Here is a 6,390-nt window from a genome sequence, read left to right as displayed (position 1 = left end):
TCCCCTCTCCGGTTTCAATGCCTACAGTGACACACAGTGGTGATGGGCTCTGCTGTGCCGCAGCTCTGCCCGGACCTGGGGGACACCGGAGGTGGTGGCAGAGGTGACCACCAGGCTCCCCTTGCAGGAGGATCCACCTGCTGACGAGGTTTGGGCTCCAGGCTGCTCCTCACGTGGCTAGATAAGGAAGCTTTGGAGCTTTCACTCTTCCATCCAATCTGTTGCCCATTTCTCACGGAGTTTTCTGCCAATCAGCAGGGAGGGAACTGCAGGTTCCCTAAGCTGATTTGTGCCACAAATGCCGCACTCAAATCCTCTTTAGTTTCTGTGACAATGCAATTTTTTTTTTTTTTTGGTTTTTTATCCTTGTGTAAGCAGCCAGGAAATAAAAGTTGGCTTTTGGCTGTTGTGCTTCCCCTGTTCCTTGCACTCCTGGAGAGCCCAGCAGGCTCCGTTGTTCCTTAGGAGAACATTTTCCATTGTCCCTGGACGTGTTCACCTTCCATTTGCAGGTGCGTGCAGGGGAGGTAGATGCCGGTTTTCCTCACGATTATTCTATTCCACCATTCCATTGCTTCGTTTCCAAAGGATTCTTGGATTTCTTTTTTATTCCTCACCTGCTCAGAGAAGGAAAATGATCAGATGAGGAGAAGTCTTGGGCTGTCTTCCCACTTGAGGGGGGGATGGAATCACAGAATCCCAGACTTGAGTTTCCCCATGGAATCACGGCATCCCAGATTTCCCAGGTTTGAGTTGGGAGGGACCTTAAAGCCCCATCCTGTTCCATCCCTTGGGCAGGGACACCTTCCACTGTGCCAGGCTGCTCCAAGCCCCAATGTCCAACCTGGCCCTGGACACTTCCAGGGGAGTTTCAGGCAAGCTCCTATTTCCAAATCCCAGCTATTTAAAAAAAAAAAAAATAAATCAAGAAAACACTGACACCGATCTTGTTAGAAAGCTCTGGAAGTAAGTGGCAAGCTGCTAAAAACACGAACGCATTGAGAACGGCTGGAAAGGCCGGCAAGGCTGCATTTCCCGGGGCCGATCCCTCCGAGCGGCCGCGGTGGCCGCGCTGTGCCCGGGCAGGCTGCGGGCGGGCGGGCGGGCGGCTCCCGGAGCGGAGCAGATGTGCCGGATCTCCCCGGGCCGGATCAAAGCGCTCCTCGCCGCCGGCCACCGCACCCGCGGCGGCTCAAGGTCAAGCTGCTGGCAGCTCCATCCCTCCGGAGCCGAGCCCCCCAATCCCTCCTCCCCGTGGCCCCGGCGGTGCTGGCAGCCGCGGGACCCGGTGGTCCCGGGGGGGGAACGGGGCGGCCGCGGGCGGGCAGCGATGCTGGGCTGCTGCTGACATTTCCGCCCGCCAGTGCCCAGCCAATTGGCGGGGCTGGAGCAGCCACACATGAAATATGATGATTTTCAGGAGGAGGAGGAGGAGGGGGAGAGGGCGGGAGAGCCGCCGGCTCGCATGCCGGGGGCTGCGCACAGCCTGGCCGGAGGCGAGAGCGGCCGGAGGAGCCGCAGCACCCCGGGGATGGCCCCGAGCACTGAGCAGGAGGATGCCACCGCCACTCAGGTGGGCCGGGCACGGTGGCACCACGGCCGGGGGACGCTGCCCTGGGGCCTGGGGACGCGCAGCTTTGGGGGGATGTGTGCTGTCCCCCCCAGAGCCGATGGCTCGGCGCTGTCCCCGGCGAGCCGTGCCACGCACGGCGCTGCTTGGCGGAGGGCTGAGCTCTTTTTTTGGGGGGGTTCGGTCGGGTTTGCTCAAAACCCGGAATGCCAGCCCTGGAAGGACGCGGTGTTGCTGTGCCAGAGCTGCTCGGTTCAAACTTCGCAGCCTGGTCCTCAGTTTGATGGGAAGCACTTGACAGAGCTGCTCTGTGCCTGCCGTTAACCCTCTCCCAGCTCCGGCCGGGCTGGAAACTGTTAACCCCGAAAAATTCACTCGCAACAAATTTAACCCCGCTAAGGAGCCACGGCAGAACTCCGGGAATGGCATCCAGCAGCTGCTCCTTTTTATAATGACTTTGCATTTATCCCAGAGCCGGCTGGCGAGTTCGCACTTTATTATTATTATTATTTCCCCGAAGGGGAGGGGGTCCGATTAAAAATAATAATCATACAATAATATTCCCGAGGCAACCCCGGGAGGGCAAACCACACCTCCCCGTGCTCCGACTGTGCCACCGCTGCCGCTTTATTAATTTCCCTGCGCCGTGAGTGACAGTCCTCCAGAAGTGATAATTGGTGCGCTGTGTCTTTAAAAGGTTAAAACCCTTTTCAAAAAGGCCTCGACTCATAGTGGGAAAAGACAAGAGAGGCTTTGGCTGGCTTTGGATCCAGAAAACAGCTGCTGATTAGAGTCTGCGTCTTTGGGCTGAATTTATTACATATTTTTCAGCAGCAGGGATTCTAGGAGGAAGCTTCCGTTTGGGTTTCTTGATCGTGGTTTATTTTTATTCAGAGGAATAACAGAGGAAGGATTTGTTCCGGCTGGAGCATGCTCACAACCTGCAAGACCTCCCATTATTAAACTGCCTACTTTGGGCTTTAATATCCATGTGGTATTTTTTTGATTTTTATTAGCGTTATTATTATTTGGCAGCGTGCATCTCTCTCTATTTTTTTTTTAATTTTTTTTAATAATTTATTCGGAGAGGAAGCTGATCTCGCAATGAGCTTTCTCCTTCCTTACTTGAAACAGGTGCTAATGAAAGAATGCAAATAGCACCGGCTGAGCCGAACATTTCATAAAGAAGGGAACAGCCACCGACCCCAAGCGCTCCGGGATCTGCCCGCTGGCCCCCGGCAAAGGTAGGCACGGGGGCTTTTGTCGCTATATATATATATATATTTTTTTTTTCCGCCGTTGTTCTCTGCGTGGATCTTTGGGATTTTTTTTTTTTTTTTTCTCGCCCTTCCTTCCTTTCCTCCCTCCCTCCCCGGCTCGCTGCGGGTGCCCAGCCAAGCCGGCCAGGTTCCATTTTTCCCTCCCCGAAGGTGTCAGCTCGGCGTCCCCAGCGCCTTGTCCCCGCGTCCCCAGCGGGGGTGGCCGCGGCCGCGGCGCTGGGCGAGCGCCCCGAGCCCGGCGCTGTCACCGAGCCCAGCCCGGAGCCGCGGCCCCGCCACGCTCGCAGCTACTTTGCCGCTTAATTAGCCCTGGCTGTCGCATGAATTTATCGTCGCTTGACAGCAACTTCATTTTCTCCCACCGTGCGGGGAGGAGGAGGAGGAGGAGGAGGAGGAGAGGAGGAGGAGGAGGAGGAGGCGATGAATTGGCGCTGGCTGGTGGGAGGCAGCGCTGGGGGCGGTGGGAGGCGATCGCGGGGTGTGACAGGGACGTGCCAGCCGGCCAGGGGCGTGCGGAGGGACGCGGGGACGTGTTGCTGCGGGGACAGCCGCGTCCTCCCGGGGCCCCGCCGGCGGCCGGAGCCCGGGGCCTGCGCCGCTTCCATCCCTTCCCTTCCCTTCCCTTCCCTTCCCTTCCCTTCCCTTCCCTTCCCGCTGCCCTGCGGCTGCTCCCTGATGCTACGGGCGCGGAGAGAAATTGAAAAAAATATAAAATCAGATTGTAAGGCTGATTCCAGCGGCGAGGTCCCTGCCGGTGGCTGGATCCCCGCACAAAGCGCTGGGCTTGGGGTGGGTTTTATCTCCCTCCTCCTGCTCGGTTTTATTTGGCTGTAGCGTCCGGGGATCAGCCTGCCAGGTTCGTCCTCTGGGAAGCCCGAGTTTTTCCCGGTGTTGGAGGCAGGTGAAGGCATCCGCAGCCCCTTGCGGTACCTGCCCGCGGCTCGGGCCGGGTTTTGTGCCGTGTTCCCAAGCCCGGGCTTGCAGCAGGGACTGCAGTGGCCTCTCCAGGGGCCAAACCCAGCCCTCCTTGGGATGATCCAGCTCCTCTGGCTGTGGGAGCCTCCGAGGGCAGGGATTAGCCCTTTGTCTGGAAGTTTGTGTTTATATTTCGGCGTGTTTCAGCGTTACGGATTTCTGTTCTGGCCGTGCAGGATCTTTGGAGGGGTTTTGCCTGAGCATTCAGGAAAGGATCTGTAGGAAAAGTTTCCCCCCGATGAGCTGTGCGAGCTGAGGGTGGGCAGCACGTGAAACAAAATATTTATTTTACATAAACAGCCCCTTGAGGCTTCCTCCAGAGAGAACTTGGGAATGTGTGACCTGGCAGAGGAAAAGTACCCAAAACTCAATGTGCAGCCTGCTCTGTCCGTCCCTCCCCCATTGCAAAAGCAGAGGATTTTTTAATTAAGAATTTGATATGGGGTGTGTGTGCAGGAAAAGAGGATTAAAATGTGTTCTGGAGGCAGCAGGATGGGAATGTTCCTCGGCTCCTGGTTTGGGCCGGATGAGGGGCCAGCAGCACCTCGTGTCCCCTGCCCTGCTGCTCTAAAAGACAAATCCAGGTGCTGATGGCCGCTGGAAACCCTCAGCCTCGGGCTTTGGGAATTTGTGAGAACATGGATTTTTCCCAAAACCTGGTGTTCCATGTGCCGAGACAGCTGCTGCTCCTGCAGGATTCATTCCTGGCCGTGCCAGTAACGGAGTTTGCCCAATGCCACTTTTTAAACATTTTTGTTTTGGAGATCACAAATCCTCCGAGCTGTCACAGCACGTGGGGGAGTCTGGCTTTATTCCCTCCCCTCTGGATGTGTCTCGGCAGGGCCCTGGGCTGCTCCTCCCCGTGCCCAGCATTCGCTCTGCTCAGGGAAACCTTCAGGATGAGAAACCTCCCGGGAAAGCCAGAGTGAGTGGTGGCTGAGCGGGGAGAGGATGGAAGGTGTTCTTGTGGAAGGTGGTGTTTCTCCTATGGAGATGAGTTCCTTATGGAATGTGGTGTTTTCCCTGTGGAGATGTTTCCCCTCTGGAAGTTGGCGTTTCCCCTATGGATGGTGGTGTTTCCCCCATGGAAGCTGGTATTTCTATTTCCCCTATGGAAGGTGGTGTTTCCCTATGGAGATATTTCCCCCATGGAAGGTGGTGTTTCCCCCATGGAAGTTGGTGTTTTTTTCCTATTAAAGCGTCTTCTCTGTCAAGTTTTGGCTTCTGTGCTGCCTCTGGGGCCATGAACATTTTCGTGCAGAACCCAAACCCTCATCCAGCTGTTTGGGCAGGACACAGTGGGGTTTGTCCCAGGGTTTGTCCCAGGGCTCTTCTCAGCAGAGCTGGTGGCACCTGAGCCCTGCCAGGAGCTGCTCTGAGGCCTCTGTAAAACCCGAGGTGGGAATTGGCGGTGCCTCATCCTCCCGATATTTATCATTTCACCCCCCTTGAGAAGGAGGAATAAAACTGGTTTTGTCCCGGGCGCTGCAGCCCAGCTCGTCTGGCACTGGGAAGGACTCTGGTCGTTATTTTCCTTGAAACAGTCGTAAAACTCCTGTAAACACACACACCACGCAGGGCTGGGCCCTCCCAACGCCTCTCCAGCATCTTATTCCTGGGAATGGCTGCGACAGCTCCGTGGGAATGGGGGGATTTGCTGGGAATTCAGAGAGCTGCTGACGGGCCAGAGAGTTTTATGGAGCCCTGGAGGAGACGGAGTCAGAGCGCTGAACGGCCTCATCCTCCTCCTCAGCTTTAATCCTGGATTTCCATCCACCTGGATAAAATTCCCAGAATTTTCTCTCCGCTCAGGATGTGGAGCTGGCGAGGGAGGGATGGGAGCCAGGAGAACAGGAACTCCCCGTTGACCCAAGCCCCTCATTTTTATAGGGCCAGCAGTGGGGGATCTGTCTGCCTGGTGCTGGTGGGAGCACCAACAGCTCTGGATTACTTTGGGGTTGAAAACCTCTCTTTTCTCCGTGTCCTGCTCAGTCTCTGCTGCTGCCTCAGTTGGTGCAGATGGATAACATGGGATAGCATGGGAATAACGTGGGAATAACGTGGAATAGCACTGGAATAACATGGAATAGCATGGGAATTACGTGGAATAGCATTGGAATAACGTGGGATAGCATTGGAATAATGTGGGATAACACGGGAATAACGTGGAATAACATGGAATAATATGGGATAGCATGGGAATGGTGAGCCCAGCTCCCTGATTTATTTCCCTGTTTAAAGGTGCGTGGTGATACCTGAGGAGGATCTTCCCAAATAACTATAGTGCTTGCTGCCCATGTTTGGCCATATTTTGGACCCATTTTTACCCATATTCCTGACCCATATTTACTCATTTTACCCATATTCCTGACCCACATTTCTCCATTTTTACCCAGATTTTGGTCCCATATATTTACCCATATTCTTGACCCCTATTTACTCTTTTTTTGCTCATATTCCCAACCCATTTTTATTCATGTTTTGGATCCCTATTTACCCATTTTTACCCATATTCTTGACCCACATTTCTCCATTTTACCCACATTTTGGACTCATATTCTTGAC

General features: G+C 55.0%; 1 protein-coding gene across 1 annotated transcript in view; it reads left to right on the top strand.

Moving 5' to 3' along the window:
* The first annotated feature begins 2,356 nt into the window (after positions 1 to 2,356).
* Positions 2,357 to 6,390, top strand: part of HIVEP3 (HIVEP zinc finger 3) — a 245,211-nt gene continuing 241,177 nt past the window's right edge. Inside the window, exon 1 of the mRNA XM_066204726.1 lies at positions 2,357 to 2,814. The gene's annotated coding sequence lies outside the window, so the exon portion shown is untranslated. The remainder of the gene's footprint in view (positions 2,815 to 6,390) is intronic.

The sequence above is a fragment of the Chamaea fasciata genome, unplaced genomic scaffold, assembly GCF_029207755.1.
Source record: "Chamaea fasciata isolate MVZ Bird 193981 ecotype frontalis unplaced genomic scaffold, bChaFas1.0.hap1 SCAF_26, whole genome shotgun sequence".
Classification (NCBI taxonomy): domain Eukaryota; kingdom Metazoa; phylum Chordata; class Aves; order Passeriformes; family Sylviidae; genus Chamaea; species Chamaea fasciata.
This window is presented reverse-complemented; position numbering and strand designations above follow the sequence as displayed.